A 17446-nucleotide genomic window follows, 5' to 3' on the forward strand; every position below is an offset into this window, starting at 1 on the left:
TATTCCCTTCTCTTTTCAGCAGTTTTCCCCCCTTTTCATAGGCTCCAGTTTTCTTTCTCTACTTATCCTGGACTGAGGTGTCACAGTATAACCTGCTTGTACCTTTCCCCTCTTTCTTCTCAGCTATTCCTGGGTTGTATGTAATTTGCATACATGCAGAAAGATGCTGACAGAAAGGATGATCCACCATGAAGAAGCACTCAGGGATGGATAGCGATAGTTGCCCAGTTCTTCACTATTACAGGTCCTAAGACTTAAAGTAATGAACATGTATTAGGAGAGTTGTGAAGTATTTACCTACTTTTTTCAGGTGAACCCTTTTGTATAAAACAAAGCTGTGATATACCAAGAAATAGTATGTTATAATAATTAAGAAAATACATTTTCTTGGTCTGTCAACACCACAATTTACTAACCTTATGTGAGTCACTTAACTTCTCTGTGCTTCTGTTTTCTTCAACTGAAAAACAGGAAGAATAATAGTAACTGAACTTATAGGATTGTTTTGTAGATTAAGTGACTAGAAGAAGTAAAGTCTTAGAACCATGCCAAGCATACAGTAAATACCATATAACTGTTTGCCATTATTGCTGTAACTTGCACCCTGAGGAGGTTTTCCCTCAATCTGATTCCTTTATAATTAATGCCAATTATCTAAGATCTTAGTAGTGAGTCAGTTGTCAGTTATGGTTTTTGATGTTAAGTTTTCAGTTTCTTCTTTGTCTTCCAGGTACTTTAAGAAAAATGTATTGAGAAGTTTGGGAGTGATCTTCAGACTTTCTTGGAATAAGCTGGACCACCAATAGGCTGTGTATCCAACCCATAATTTCTGGACACTGCAGAATTGGTTTTACTGAAATGGGTTCCAGAGTAATTTCTAGCCTTTTTAGATTGAGGCTGAAAAACGAAGTTTATAAAAGTCAACATTGCAATTTGGAACTTTGGAAGTGTCTTACCCTAAAAAAAGAGAAGTATTGGGTAGGACATATGTACTGTGTTGAAAGAAGAAGGAACACTACCCACGTGAGCTATGGTGAAACATCTCCAGAAAATATGGAACGAAGTTTCAAATCCTACCTGGTTGCTTTCAGTCTAACACTGCTTAAGGGAACCCCAGACTTTTCAGAGGAAATTACAAAGGAAAAGATTATACTGGCTTTGGAAACACTCGAACAAGTAAGAATTCTTTTCCCCTTTTATTCCCTTTGGTTTGCACAAGCTTATGCAGAATGATTATAAGAAAAGAAAAATAGATGAAAAATGGCCTCCAACTTCTACTGTTGATATTATGTATATATTTTTTAATCCATATTTTTATTTTGAAGTTTCTAACATTGTTTTTATTTATATGAAATTCTAGCAAAAACATTAATTACATAATTTTAAAATCCCCAAAGCAATAGGAAGCAATATTAAAATATGAAACAGCTCAATAAATAATAACTTGTTCACTAAGGTAGCCATATCAGTTCATGTTTGACTTTTTTAATCCAACTTTTTTTTTGAATTTATTTATTTAATTTATTTATTTTTGGTTGCTTTGGGTCTTCATTGCTGCGTGCAGACGTTCTCTGGTTGCAGTGAGCGGGGGGTACTCTTCGTTGTGGTGCTCGGGTTTCTCATTGCTGAGGCTTCTCTTGTTGCAGAGCACGGGCTGTAGGCGTGCACGGGCTTCAGTAGTTGTGGCACGTGGGCTCTAGAGCGCAGGCTCAGTAGTTGTGGTGCACAGGCTTGGTTGCTCTGCGGCATGTGGGATCTTCCCGGACCAGGGCTCAAACCTGTGTTCCCTGCATTGGCAAGTGGATTCTTAACCACCGCGCCACCAGGGAAGCCCTCTTTAATCCAACCTTTAAATGTCATATCCTTTCTATATGTATACATTTGCAGTATGAATCGTGATTTAAATTACTGGGAATTAATAAAAACTGCTATCAAAGAAACTGTTGAGCTATTCAGTTACCCTTTATTGCACCAAACTAATGTCTTGCACTATCAGTACAGTCATATTTTAAACAGCGTCAACTATTCAAATGAGCCAGAGAATTGACTGAATGTGAATTACATGGGTCCAAAACAACAGGGACATAAATTATTCCTACAGTGACATTTTATTTACGTGATAATTATCTCAACCCTAAACAGGCATACTTAGTGTTCTACCAAAATAACCCAGTGATAGAAGGAATTTAGGAAGGAGCAATGTATATGTGCTAAATCTGGCAGACCTACCTATCACGTAGTGAAGAAAAGATTTGGCCATTGTCTAATTATTGTAATCTAATATGGAGAACAAAATTGAGGAATGTTTTAATTAACCAGAAAATAAACAGATCTCTGCTTGGTTATGGCTGTGTAGATGAAAGCTCAGGGACATCTCTGAGCAGTGTTTTGTTTTTAATGGTGAACTTCTTGTGTCTTTGCAAAGAATCAACCTCAGTAATATACCCCGAATGTGGGTATATACGTGTATGTTTTCCCTCAAGTAAAAAAATATAAATACTGTGCTAAAGTTGTGGAAAGGAGAGGACCACACATGTAAATGAAAGAAACTTCAGAGACTAAAATAAAACTAATGGTGTACTTAAAGCTCTTTACATGGCAATATGCACTTTGATGAGGTTGATGGGAGAGTCGGGAACTTTTATGTCTGAGAAGCTAGAAGGATAATCATGTCTTCAGCAAAAAGGCATGCATAAACTCTGCTACAAGTTTCACCTCCAAATGAGTGGAAGGGCAGGTTTTATGTTCCGGAGTTTACCCATACAGGAAGCAATTGAGTTTCTAAAGATGAAAGCCTGCAAAAGGTCCTGGGAACAAGCCAAAGACAGCTAACATCACTGACAGGATATGATGAATGATAAAAAAAAAATATGTAAAGAATAGAGATATAATCTTTGGGTTGCTTGACTGATCTTTTACAAAGAAAAATTTTAAATATCGTTAAATGTATAAAATCTTGAATATTTTAATATCTAAGAATAAAGGTCTGTTTTAGTGGTATTCATTATTTACCTATCAGAGAGCAATATGAACCACTTAGAAATGTAATTATCTTTAAAGAGATATTTTAAAATAAAAGTGATATTTTAGGTATAAACCTAAGACTGACTAGAGCATTTTGTGTAGAAGATGGAGTTCCATGTTGTGATTTACACTACTTCATGTATATTTCAGTAATAGTGTTGCATAACTTTGTTAAAAACAGAAATTCCAACTTTTTCTTTGTCATTGTTTTACAAAATCCTATGTCTAAAATTCAATGTCAATAATTCAAAACACAAAATAAGGTTTCTGATTTATTTTCCTTCACGTGTTTCATGTGTCTTTAAATCCACCAACCCCCCAGTTTGCTCTAATGAGTCATTCCTTTCTGCCTTCTTCCTGTTTCAAAATTTATCCTTTCTCCTTCCCTGTGAAAACAACCCATCTCTGACTAATTTTTAATTACTTGACTCTGCTAAGGAAACTAAGAAACTGATTCAACTAAATCAAATAGATGGTAATAATTTTTTATGTCACTTTCCCAGTGAGAAGGGAAAAGCAGTTCCTGACATCTGGGAGCTGACCTGGTGCTCACAGCTAGGTCTTGGAGTTCTCCTATTAATAATTTCAATAATAATTATAATAATTAATAACATCAAATATTTCACAGAACATCAATGTCAGACCAGGGTACTCTGGGATCATGATAGATCAAGACAAAAACAAGACTACTTTGTAATAATGTTAGAACACAACAAAACATGAGCATTGTCAATGTCACAAAGTACCATCTACTACACCCTTGCCCAGATAATATGAATGAGTATTGCTTATTCACCATGTCAGATTTAGTGTCCCTCTATTCTACCTTTTTTTTCTACTTAAAATTCATTAAGATATCCAACCATAGAATTCACCCCATATTCTGACAGCACTCAATCCAGAGCGAACTCTCTCCTTGCATTCTTCAAGTCACCTGATACAAGTTCAGATCCTACAATAAGTCACTCTTAACACTTTCTTGTTGAGATGCCCTATGGTTTTCTTGTTACAATGAAAAATACACCCAACAGTGTTTGATATAGGTGTGTTTTTGGCCTTTTGTGTGGAGGACATTGACACCAGATAACAACCAATGTTTAATAGCTTAGAAAATTCAAACCAGTGACTGAAGGTGAGGCTTTTCAAAAAGTGAATGGGCAATGCTTAAATCCTATTGGTTAGGTAAGCTTTCTCCCCTAACTGTAAGAGAGCGTTGTTTGAGTTTGTTCATCCTTTTTCATTTATTAAATCATTCATTCATTCAATCATACCTTCCTTTTTTTTTTGGCTGTGCCATGCAGCATGTGGGATCTTAGTTCCCCGACCAGGGATTGAACCTGTGCCCCCTTCAGTGGAAGCGCAGAGCCCTAACCACTGGGCTGCCAGGGAATTCCCCATCCATTCTTTCATTAAACAGATATTTGCTGAGTACATACACTATGCCAGGAAATGTGTTAGAATCAAGGGATAAGAAAAATCAAAGTGCCTACACTCATCAAACTTACAGGTTAGGTCTGACAATAATTAGATAATTATTTACAAGTGCAAAGAATGAAGAGGATTTTTGCATTATACACTTAGACATTTCCTCTGTCACCCTGAAATTAAAACTGTTCTAATCCGATACATATTCCTATTTTGTGCCATTTATTCAACACATGGGGGATAAACAGATCAGTTTATTCACTACTGTGTTAAAGAACCTAGGGGGGAAAAAGGCTCTCCTTGCTACTGTAACTGACATCTTGGAGTAAATATTAAACATTAACTATGATTTAAGGTATAATTTTTAAGTCTTTTCTGATTTGATTACCTAACTCTAATACCAAGAGTTTAAATTCCTTTCCCTCAGTGGAAAGCAAGATGTATCTCTTAACCTCATCAGCATAACAAGATATACAGTGGGATAAAAATGAGTCTAGGTTGCAGCCATAACCTTGTCTAGTGAATTGCTAGACACACAGCTGAAGACCTATTGATAATGATATATTCCCATGGGAACAGTGGGAGAATTTTCCTAGCCATGGATTTAGCATCACCTGAGGGGTCAGACACTGAGCTAAGTATGTGCCACGCTATCTCTCTTTTTTTTTTTTTTTTTTTTAGGTACGTGGGCCTCTCACTGTTGTGGCCTCGCCCGTTGTGGAGCACAGGCTCTGGACGCACAGGCTAAGCAGCCATGGCTCATGGGCCCAGCCGCTCCGCAGCATGTGGGATCTTCCCGGACCGGGGCACGAACCCGTGTCCCCTGCATCGGCAGGCGGACTCTCAACCACTGCGCCACCAGGGAAGCCCCCCACGCTATCTCTCTTAATCTTTACTCATGCATATATTTATTAATTCAAGTATTCATTCATCAAGCTAAATTTTTTGAGCATTCCAGGCACCAGGCTAGATACTGAGGACATACATTAATCAAAGAATCACAGATATAAACATAAGGATACAAGGTGTGATAAGTGCTAAGGAGGAGGGGACATATGGTACTATGGGAGTATCTGATGGGGAAAATGAATGGGTTAAGAAGAGCTTCCCTGGGATGGTGCTAATTATACAAAGAGCTAAAATGAGCTAAAATAAGATGTTCAGGACAAACCTGTGTTATAGGTATTATCATAACCACGTCTTACAAAGGAGAACTGAGTCTCAGCCATATCTAGCAATGGAGAAGTGGGTGAGTCAGGATTTGAACCCACGTCTCTGAGATTTTTACCGTCCAACACGTATCCACCACATTGAGCAGCTCTGTATATCCTTGCGTTAGAATGTTCCTGCTCTGCTGGAAATCTGTGTACACATCTGCCTTCTCAATTAGACTATGATATCCTAGAGGGCAGAAGCTGTACCTTACATGACACACAGTTCCAGATACATGTGTCAGTCTCAAAATGTTGCCTAGATGATAATGAACATGTTCAGTGCAATTTTGTTCATTTTAAAAGACCCTTTTGGCAGAGAAAGGATTTCAGAGATTTTATGTATCGTAAAAAACAAATGTCCGTGGAATTTTGAATTGATGATGTTTCTTTCTTTTCTTTTCTCTCAATTATAAAGATATTTACTGAAAGTCATTCTCTGGAAATTATGGCTACTCTTAAAGCTGTATAATTTTACTTAAATAGCCTTGATGGCCTATAGCTGTTTGAAGGCTCCCCTCTTTGTTCGATTTACTAGGAAAATCAAGGCCAAAACTGTGGTTTATTCTAAAGCAATTTCAGATCTGTGTGATATAGGTCTTGATCCAATTTATTTTCCTTTCCTCACTTTTTTTTTTTTGGTGTATCTATTTGTTATTTTGTTTTGAATACATCTTATATGTCACCTCTAATACTTGGAATATGGCAAGATATAAATGAATAAACAAAAATTATTTTAAAAGGCCTCACAAAGGAAATTAGATTTAGAGAATGAACTTCCATAAATTTAGTTCCATTATTCTTCTCCTATGTGTTTTTTTTTTCTTTTTTTTCTTTTTTTTAATCTTTATTGGAGTATAATTTCTTCACAATACTGTGTTGGTTTCTGGAGTACAACAAAGTGAATCAGCCATATGCATACACATGTCTGCAAATCCCCTCCTTCTTGAGCCTCCCTCCCATCCTCCCTATCCCACCCCTCTGGGTCATCGCAAAGCACCCAGCTGATCTCCCTGTGCTTTGCCGCTGCTTCCCACTAGCTAACTATTTTACATTCAGTAGCGTATATATGATGCTACTCTCACTTCACCCCAGCTTGCCCCTCCCACCTCATGTCCTCAAGTCCATTCTCAATGTCTACATCTTTATTCCTGCCCTGTAACTAGGTTTATCAGTACCATTTTTTTTTAGATTCCATATATATGCATTAGCATACGGTATTTCTTTTTCTCTTTCTGACTTACTTCACTCTGTATGACAGAGTCTAGGTTCATCCACCTCACTACAAATAACTCAGTTTCATTTCCTTTTATGGCTGAGTAATATTCCATTGTATATATGTGCCACATCTTCTTTATCCATTCATCTGTCGATGGACATTTAGGTTGGTTCCATGATCTGGCTGTTGTAAATAGTGCTGCAATGAATATTGTGGTACATGTCTCTTTTTGAATTATGGTTTTCTCAGGATATATGCCCAGTAGTGGGATTGCTGGGTCGTATGGTAGTTCTATTTTTATTTGTTTATGGCACCTCCTTACTGTTCTCCATAGTGGCTGTATCAATTTACATTCCCACCAACCGTGAAAGAGGGTTCCCTTTTCACCACACCCTTTCCAGAATTTATTGTTTCTAGATTTTCTGATAATGGCCATTCTGACCGGCCTGAGGTGATACCTCATTGTAGTTTTGATTTGCATTTCTCTAATAATTAGTGACGTTGAACATCTTTTCATGTACCTCTTGGCCATCTGTATGTCTTCTTTGGTGAAATGTCTATTTAGGTCTTCTGCCCATTTTTTAACTGGATTATTTGTTTTTCTGATATTGAGCTCCATGAGCTGTTTGTATATTTGGGAGATTAATCCTTTGTCTGTTGTTTCATTTGCACATATTTTCTCCCATTCTAAGGGTTGTCTTTTTCTCTTGTTTATGGTTTCTTTTGATGTGAAAAAAGGTTTTAAGTTTAATTAAGTCCCATTTGTTTATTTTTGTTTTTATTTCCATTACTCTAGGAGGTGGGTCAAAAGAGATCTTGCTGTGGTTTATGTCAAAGAGTGTTTTTCCTATGTTTTCCTCTAAGAGTTTTATAGTGTCTGGTCTTAAATTTAAGTCTTTAATCCATCTGGAGTTTATTTTTGTGTATGGTGTTAGTTAGTGTTCTAATTTCATTCTTTTACATATAGCTGTCCAGTTTTCCCAGCACCACTTATTGAAGAGGCTGTCTTTTCTCCATTGTATGTTCCTGCCTCCTTTGTTGTAAACTAGTTGACCATATGTGTGTAGGTTTATCTCTGGGATTTCTATGCTGTTCCCTTGATCTATATTTCTGTTTTTGTGCTAGTACCATACTGTCTTGATTACTGTAGCTTTGTGGTATGGTTTGAAGTCAGGGAGCCTGATTCCTCCAACTCTGTTTTTCTTTCTCAAGATTGTTTTGGCTATTTGGGGTCTTTTGTGTTTCCATACAAATGGTAAAATTTTTTGTTCTAATTCTGTGAAGAATGCTATTGGTAGTTTAGGCATTATAGGAATTGCATTGAATCTGTAGATTGCTTTGGGTAGTATAGTCATTTTCACAATATTCATTCTTCCAATCCAAGAACATGGTATAGTTCTCCAACTGTTTATGTCATCTTTGATTTCTTTCATCAGTGTTTTATACAAGCCTTTCGCCTCCTTAGGCAGGTTTATTCCTAGGTATTTTATTCTTTTTGTTGCAATGGTAAAAGGGAGTGTTTCCTTAATTTCTCTTTCTGATTTTTTGTTGTTGGTGATAGGAATGCCAGAGATTTCTGTGCATTAATTTTGAATCCTGCAGCCTTACCAAATTCACTGATTAGGTCTAGTAGTTTTCTGGTGGCATCTTTAGGACTTTCTATGTAGAGCTGATAACCTTATGGGGATTTCTTTGTATATTATTTTTTGTTTTTCCCTTGCTGTTTTTAATATTTTTTTCTTTAAATTTAATTTTTGCTAGTTTGATTAATATGTGTCTTGTGTGTTTTTCCTAGGGTTTATCCTGTATGGGACTCTCTGTGCTTCCTGTACTTGGGTGACTATTTCCTTTCCCATGTTAGAGAAGTTTTCAACTATGATCTCTTCAAATATTTTCTCAGAACCTTTCTTTTTCTCTTCTTCTTCTGGGACCCCTATAATTTGAATGTTGGTGCATTTAGTGTTGTCCCAGAGGTCTCTGAGACTGTCTTCAGTTCTTTTCATTCTTTTTTTCTTTATTCTGCCCCTCAGCAGTTATTTCCACCATTTTGTCTTCCAGCTCACTTATTCCTTCTTCTGCCTCAGTTATTCTGTTATTGATTCCTTCTAGTGTAGTTTTCATTTCAGTTATTGTGTTGTTCATCTCTGTTTGTTTGTTCTTTGGTTCTTCTAGATCTTTGTTAAACATTTCTTGTGTTTTCTCAATCCATGCCTCCATTCTGTTTTTGAGATTCTGGATCATCTTTACTATCTTTACTCTGAATTCTTTTTCAGGTAGATTGCCTATTTCCCTTTCATTTATTTGGTGTTGTAGGTTTTTACCTTGCTCCTTCATTTGTGACCTATTGTTTTGCTCTCTCTTTTTTAGTTTTTTTAATGAGTGGGATTGTGTTCCTGTCTTACTGGTTGTTTGGCCTGAGGCTTCCAACACTGGAGTTTGTAGGCTGTTGGGTAGAGCTGGATCTTGGTGCTGTGATGAGGACCTCTGGGAGACCTCACTTCGATGAGTATTCCCTGAGATCTGAGGTTCTCTGTTAGTCCAGTGGTTTGGACTCAGAGGTCCCACTGCAGGAGCTTCGCCCAACCCCTGTTTCATGAACCAAGATCCCCCAAGCCATGTGGGGTGGCAAAAAAAAAAGAAAGAAAAAGAGAACAATAACAAAGTAAAAAATAAAATTAGACTAGGAAACTAAGATATATGTTGGAAAGCGTATAAAAATAAAAATATAGATAAATCACTAACTGGGAGGTACAGCAGTACCACAATAGTAAAAAAAAAAAAAAGAAAGAAAAAAAGGGGGGGAAGGCCTTGGCTATGGAGGGTGGGGCCTAAGCAAGGGTGAGGTTTGGGTGGTGGGCGGAGCCTATGTTTAGGGCCCACAGGGCTGGAAAAGGCCCTGAGTGCTGTGGGGGGTGGGGCTTAGGCTCAAGGAACAGAGGGCCCCAGGTGTGCCCCCCATCCCTGTCTCAGAGAGCAGGGGACCTCACCTGGGAACCCAGCAGGCTTCCTGGGCTCAAGTGGGTGGGGTAAACGCCCTCTTCTCCTCTTCTGCTCCTCCTGGAGAGCCTTTCCCACCTGCCTCTCCTGATCTCCCTGGCCTCAGGGGTGCCGATCCTGTCTGCCCTCTACTTGTCCTCCCCCCTCAGTCCCCCCATGTCCTACTGGTTCACTTGGGCATCAGGGTCCCCCACCAGAGGCCAGCAGGCACCCTAGCCATGGGGAGATGCTAACTCGGTGTCTTCCCACACCGCCATCTTGACTCTGCCCCGTTCTCCTATGTTTTTTTAAATTTTAATCTTTGTATCTGGGAAAAATTAAGGAAAGATATTCAAGGGAAAAGAAAACAGAAAAGGGGCTCTGAAGGGAGTGCATCAAGGTGGAGCCATACAAGGAGTTAAGTGGTGGTGATGATGATAATGGTGATGGTGATGGAGATTTAGAGAATAATTGTCTGGGTATTTTCTGCAGGACCTTTGTACCAAGAGTAAATAGTTCTGTCACCTGGCTCCCGATTCACTGACAAGTGCCAGGATTGAATTGGTAAGTAAAGGTAATAAAACGTGGAGGATATGGGTATTAAGACTGGTGAATGAACAAAGTAAAATAGGAAAAAAGGCAAAGCTACAATCCTGGGTGAGTGTGGGTGAGAGAGATGAGCATTTCATGGAGTCAGTGTTCTAGAGGACTTATGTCTTATTTTAGAAAAATAAGAATACATTCATAGGTTCCTTATGAAATTAATTTATTTCAAGAGCAGATGTCTACAGCGCAAGCTTTGTGGCTAGGATTTCTACATCTTAAAAGTTCACTATATCGCAATCATCACATAAGTAGCAATCTAGTAAGAGCCTAAACTTATTTTCTCTCAAGTCCTCAGGCACTTTAAATCTTAAACTGATTATCATCAATTTTCAAAATAGGATAGCTATATAACTAGGCCTTCTAAAACTGAATGATACCTAGTGAAGGAAAAACAAAACAAACCCTGGTCTAAGGTTAGTTTTTAAAGCAGATGCTAGATTTTGGCCAAACTCCTCCACAACGGGAGATTTTAAAAGGCTATATGTTGTTAACACAAAGGAATTCTCTTAGGATCTCCAAACACAAGAGACAGTCCTACCAGTTTAACACAGAGGAGAGAATTTGAGTTTCATGTGAATATTACACCTGGGCTAATTTCACTGTTTAGTTTTATACAGAGATCTAAACATCTGAAAAGAAGGAAAAGTCAGGACTTTCTTCAGTTTATTTTATATGGATGTATGAGCAAACATTGACACTATGGAGGATTTGGTTTGGCTCGCTAACAAGCCCAAATGGAACCACTCCCTTAAAGGGGACATGTCAGCTAATGGTTTCCACCAAATCAGGTTGCTCATAACAGCAGAAGGATCAAGAAGATAGGAGAAAAAACAGTGGGTAACTCAACTCAGGGAAATTCCTCTATGTTACTAGTTCAATCAACCATTAAATCAATACTTAGTGAACGTGTATAAAAGATGCTGTGGAAGGATTCAAAGGAGAATACTCACTGTCCATACCCAGGCAACGTCAGTCAGGACTTTAGTCTTTAATTTTAGTAATGGCTTTAATAATTTTAATAACAATTTAAATCCCTTGCCAATTGCAACATAAATTGCTTATATTCTTGGAAGAAATGTGCTACTCTTTACTCTGGTCATGATGGGGAGATTCATAATTCCCTTCCATCTTTAATATACTATCTTATCCTATACTACAATATAATTCAATGATTCTAATTCTTATAGAGCATTAAGTGGGCCGGCCCACTTTTAAATCTCTCCAAGTGTATTTCTCTGCTAAAATACATCTTGTTAAAGAAGGCCTATGTTTTTAGTGTATAATAATTTGTTTCATTGTTTATTGAACAAATACATATTGGGTACTCATTTTACATTAGATACTGTGTTAGGTGCTGGGGATTTGACACCTAGGGCTCATGGATCTTACAGTTGAGTGGTCTTTATTACAGCAATTCACTTGACAAAGTTTGGGAGGCTTCACCACGGAATTCAGATTTAGAGAACTATGCTCTCAAGAAGCTAGTTCCACTTTTCTTAAAAAATTTTTTTAAATTTCTTTAACTTATAAAAAGAGCCTATACTCTTCATTTAGCCTCAGCAGTACACTAAGGTGCTATGAGAATGTCATCAGGAGAAGTAAAACTATGGTGAGTGATACACAGTAACTCAAGCAACTACATTGGGTTAAAAAAACAAGAACTATGAGACAGTGAGAAAAAAGCAGGGAGGATGAAAAATTACAGGTACGCGAGCCAGAAAAAAGTCACTACTGTGTAATTATCTGTTACTTAAGGATGTAGTCCCTGTGGTTTCAGATAGACTTGTTTGAGGCATGTTTTTCTTCAGGGTTGGCAGGGTTATAGGCAGAGATTGGAGGACAAAGAAAGAGAAATCTTTTAGGGGAACAAACACAGAAGAAACTGTACTATGAAGTCTCCTAGCTCCTGAACATTGCCACCTGTCTCCTGGACTAACTTGTTGGCAGCTGTAGAAGTTACATGCATTTTGAAGAAACAAACCAAAAACGTCTTGATGATATTTTCCCAGGAGAACAATGGCAGAATTTTACTAGCAGAGGATATGGCATCACCCAAAAGGCCGGGCATTGAAGTAAGCATGAGCCATTTTCATGTCTCTTAATCTTTATTCATGTGTGTACAGTTGACCCCTGAACCCTCAGGGGTTGGGAGTCGTGTTAGGGGTGCCCACCACCTGAGACAAAAATCCTGAATAACTTAACAGTTGACCCTCCCTATCTCAGTTCCGCATCTGCAGATTCAACCAACTGCACACCTTGTAGCACTATAGCAATTTACTGAAAAACAAACAAACAAACAAAAACTGCATATAAGTAGATCCACACAGTTAAAATCCATGCTGTTCAAGAGTCAACTATATTCATGCTTTTAATTATTCATTCATCAACCTAAATTTATTGAGCATTTATTAGGTTCCAAGTGCTGAACTAGGTAAGGACACACATTAACCAAAGAATTATAAACAAAAATATAAGTTTACAGCTGTGATTAGTGCTAAGAAGGAGGGGCACATGGTGCTCTGAGAGTGTGTGATGGGGAAAGTGACATTGTTGCCGGGGTTAAGAAGAGCTTTCCTGATACAGTGCTAATCATGCAAAGATCTAAGAGAAGTAGATGAATAAGCTCTAGAGATCAACATTGTACCTCTAGTCAACAGTACTACATTGTAGACCTAAAGATGTGGTAAGAAGTGAATCTCATCCTAAGTGTTCATTTCACAATAAAAGAGAAAGAAAAGAGAAGAAAGAAAGAAAGAAAGAAAGAAGGAAGAAGAAGGAAGAAAATTAAGATATTTTTGGCAAACCTATGTTTAGGTATTATTATATCCCTCTCCTAGGAGAGAGAATTGAGTCTCAGCTATATCTAGCAATGGAGAAGTGGATGAGCCAAGATTTGAACCTGAGTCTCTGTGAGTATCTATGACACTGAGGTGCATATGCTGAGCTCATGATGCCACCAATCATGATGCTGAGGGCTAGAAGAGATCTTGCTGTGGGAAGTCTTCATCAGCCTCCCCTCCAGACAGGTGGAAGCTTGTTTGAGGACTCCAGTGCTTCCCTCAATGTCTTTCTGATACTGTTTCCCATTATCAAGTTCTTCTTTGAAGCAAAGTATATTCTAATTACATTTTCTGTTAGCTTCTATTATTTATTTCCTAAACAAAAATGAAAAATGTTGACCACAGTGTCTCACAGTTGAATAATAACAGCAGAGCAACAAAGCTGAATTCCATGAACCACCTTTGAAAAGCAAGTCTTGTTACTTCATTTTCTTATCCTGAAATGACATGGATTACTTGAAAGCAGTAATGAGGTTACTTTTCATATTTAGAATATTATCATTTTTCTTAGGTTTATTTTATAATGAGGTCTACTCTGGGCCCTTCTACTCACTCTTCTGTTTGAGAGGCCTGATTCCGGTGTCAAGTTTTGCATTGTCCCTCTGAAAATGTAGTGCAAGGTGAGGTCCAGTTTTCCTGAAGACTTTCTTCCTTATTGTTACCTCCCACTCCAAGACTGAATATATTTTCTTAAACATAATTGCTTACTTTTTTCATGTATTCACTTGGGGTCATATTAAAAATGTCCTAGATTCTTTTCTTATTTTCTCAAATACAGTTAATTATGTTCTATATTCTATTTTTATAGTTTTCCATCCTTCCCTCCCCAGCTCTATGTTTAACTCAGCACATGTTCCTGTTAAGTTTTAATCTCTTGGCTTTAGATGAGCATAGCCCTCATTTGTTCTCTTCCTTTCTCCTGGGGTGGGCTAGTATCAGCAGAGAAAATATGGAATGTTAATTTTGCAGTTCATTCAATAAACACATATTTATTGAAAGCCTATTGTGTGTCAGAAATCAGCCCAAATGTTTGGTTATAGTGATGAGTAAGACAGATATGACCCCCTTATACTGTGATACATCCTATGATACAGGAAGTGTCATAGATCCAGATAACAGGAACATCTAACCCAACTTGTAATGTCAACGGGAATATACTTGGATCAGTAATACCAGAGTTGAGACTTGAAGGGTCAGAACGAGTTTGCCAGACAACTGTGGCCAGCCATGGAAAGAGAGAAGAGTCTTTCTGGCAGAAGGAGCAGCATATGTGAAAGTCAGAGAATATAACAGTGACATGCTTCTTTTCTTTTTTCCTAATTTTCATGCAAACTAAAGAATGCAGAAGATCATACATTAATAATTTACTATTTTGTTTGGGAGAAAAAAAGCTTATATCTTATATATATAGTATTATATAAATAATTTCCATGTAGAATTATTGCCTATAAGCTTTGGGATCAGATTATGACCCATTTGGAGGGTCCATTTTGAGGGACAACTGGTCCATGGACTGTGACAGTCATTGATTTAGGAGAATTTAAGAAAGATCCTTAACACTGGAGCAGACCACAGGAGGGGAGGAAACCAGTGTCTGGGAAGAGAGAAAATGTCCTAAAAAATGAGACTCAATGGATGAGCCAGGAGCAACAGGGGCTGGACCTTATAAGCTATGTAAAGATGGCAGAATATGATCATAAAAGTAATGGGGAACCACAGTTTCAAGCTGATTTCTGTTGTTTCACCAGGGAGGGTAGCACACATTGTATTCTCTCCATCCCTTTTTCTCCCATAGCTTCCTTTGCTCTCCATTAAACTAGATATAGTAGAAATAAAAATAAATTAAAATGATACTTTCTCCTATCCCAGTTTTATGAGAAACGACACCATTGATAAATTTAGAAGGGGAGGTTTGATTAGAATAGACCCATATTTAAATCATCACCGAAAGGATTTCTAATTGTGGGCAGCCCTTAAATGGAGTAACACATACAAAAAAGCAGAGATCTGGGGTCTGCTGTCTAGAAGCTTACTATGTACTACTCTGCCTGTGGTCTCTCACAAACTACTATTATTTCTCTACCTTTCTTCAACCTGTTTTGTGTCGTTAGGGAACTGGAAATCCAACCCAATTTTTCTCTTGAGTGATGTCAAGAGATGCCAAGGAAATTGGCAACATTCTATCCAGAAAGCTATTTTCTTCCCACCTTGGCAGGACATCAGAGAGTGACAAAAGTAACCATGATATGAAAGGGCCACCTAAGTTTTGGTTCCTCTTGGCTGACAGCTTCGTTTCAGAATCTTGCTTTGCCAACAATATCCCAACCCATGCAGCTGAAAGATTTACTTCAATGAATCTAGATAATTCTTTAAGAATAGAGGCAACCTATTCCTTTTCTTCCAGACACCCATTTCTTTATAATTAAGTCAACATTATAGGTATTTCCCACCATCTTCCACTTAAAACTGTGGAGAGTATGAGTAACTCCTGCCTAAGTTGGGTTTAACAGACCCTGGGGTGAGCATTTTGAGAGTCTCCCACAGAAAAATGGCTTGGTATGAGAAGGAAAGATGGCACTTTCATTATCCCTTATTATGGACTTAAGGATTTGGATTTGGATTTGAACTGCTGAATTCTGTTCTTTAGGACAGCTCAGCTGTTACTGCTGTTCTGCTCTTGAAGTTAATTGGTCCTACCGTATATATCAGTATTCCTCTTTGTCTAGAGACACACTCACACCATAGTGCTTATGTCTTTATTAAGAAAACATGTCACTCCTTTTATTATTGATTATGAAAAAGAAAAACCCTCCATCTTCTGCACATGAGATCAGGAGAACACTTGAGCCTTCTCCCTTTTAATTTCAGGAAAAGTATGAGTTTGCATGTGGAGGACAAATAGAGACATTGCCTTCACCGACAGAACTGGACTCGTTGTTCTCCATCGAGTTACAGAGGGAAAAAATAGCAACCATTTGCAATGTGATCTCTTCTTTTTTGTCCTCTAATACTTCTCAGACTCTGTCTTTGAGATTTAGGACGTGAGCAGAGGACTTCAATAACAATAATAATTACAGAGAGAGAAGACTGTTTATACTTCCCCAAAGTTACTTATCACTCTGAATTGTGGTTTTATTTGTCTTTGACTTTCTCACCCATTAGACTGGCATTCATAAGGACAGGGTCTAATTCACCCTTCTCTATGCCCAGCACAGAACTCAGTGTCTGACACATGGAAAGTACTGAAAAATTATTTGCTCACAACATCAATGACTGGGTCCACAAAAGCAAAGGGCATCACTTAAACAGTCATCTCCATTGTATTATTTTTCACTCTCGGAGACGTTCTGTTGCATTTGCCAGCAGTGCCACAACTGGATTTGGAAGAAACCATATACTCTAGTTCAACCAAATGGGAGATTCACAGTGGCTGGGCCTCCTCATGCAATGGTCTGCTCACTGGTCAAGGTCTGGGAGAACAGCCACTCAGGAGGCCCACTGGTCTCTGCCATTAGCCTCCTTCTAGCGCAAGTCCCTGAGTGTAGCTGGTCTTCCATTTCTCTTGTTTGTAGACCAGAGGAGTTGGACACAGGAACTTCTAACCTAGAGAGCACAGATTCACGGATGAATAAATACCATGGCAAGCCTGCGAGCTTCCTGAGATTGTGTGTGACATATTATGGTTTTATGGATATGTGTACTTACACATATTTTTTGAGAGAAAGGGTTGATAGCGTTCATCAAGTATTTTTTAAGAAAAATAACTTTTATAAAAGGTTAATTAAAAAAAATAAAATTTAAAAAAAGGTTAAGAAACTCCTGAATAGCTAACTTTTGATATCCCTTTCCCCTATACAATTTCTATACTTCTAAGAAAACTTCTAAAATTCCTTCAGCCACAGCATTTTTTTTTTCCTCTGATTGTCCATTTGCCCCTAATCATTCACTGCCTCATGATACTTTAACTATCTGCGTATGTCCAGGTTAAACTTCATCTACATTGTTTGAATCTGGAGCTCAGTCTTTTATTTCTCCAAATGCCCACAATAAATGGTGATTGAAAATTTTTGTAAATTTATTTTATCCCCGAACACTGACTATTTCCCCTCAAATCCTCTATGTCTTCCAGGATCAGGGCTATAAGT

This window comes from Hyperoodon ampullatus (assembly GCF_949752795.1).
Source record: "Hyperoodon ampullatus genome assembly, chromosome: 8".
Classification (NCBI taxonomy): domain Eukaryota; kingdom Metazoa; phylum Chordata; class Mammalia; order Artiodactyla; family Ziphiidae; genus Hyperoodon; species Hyperoodon ampullatus.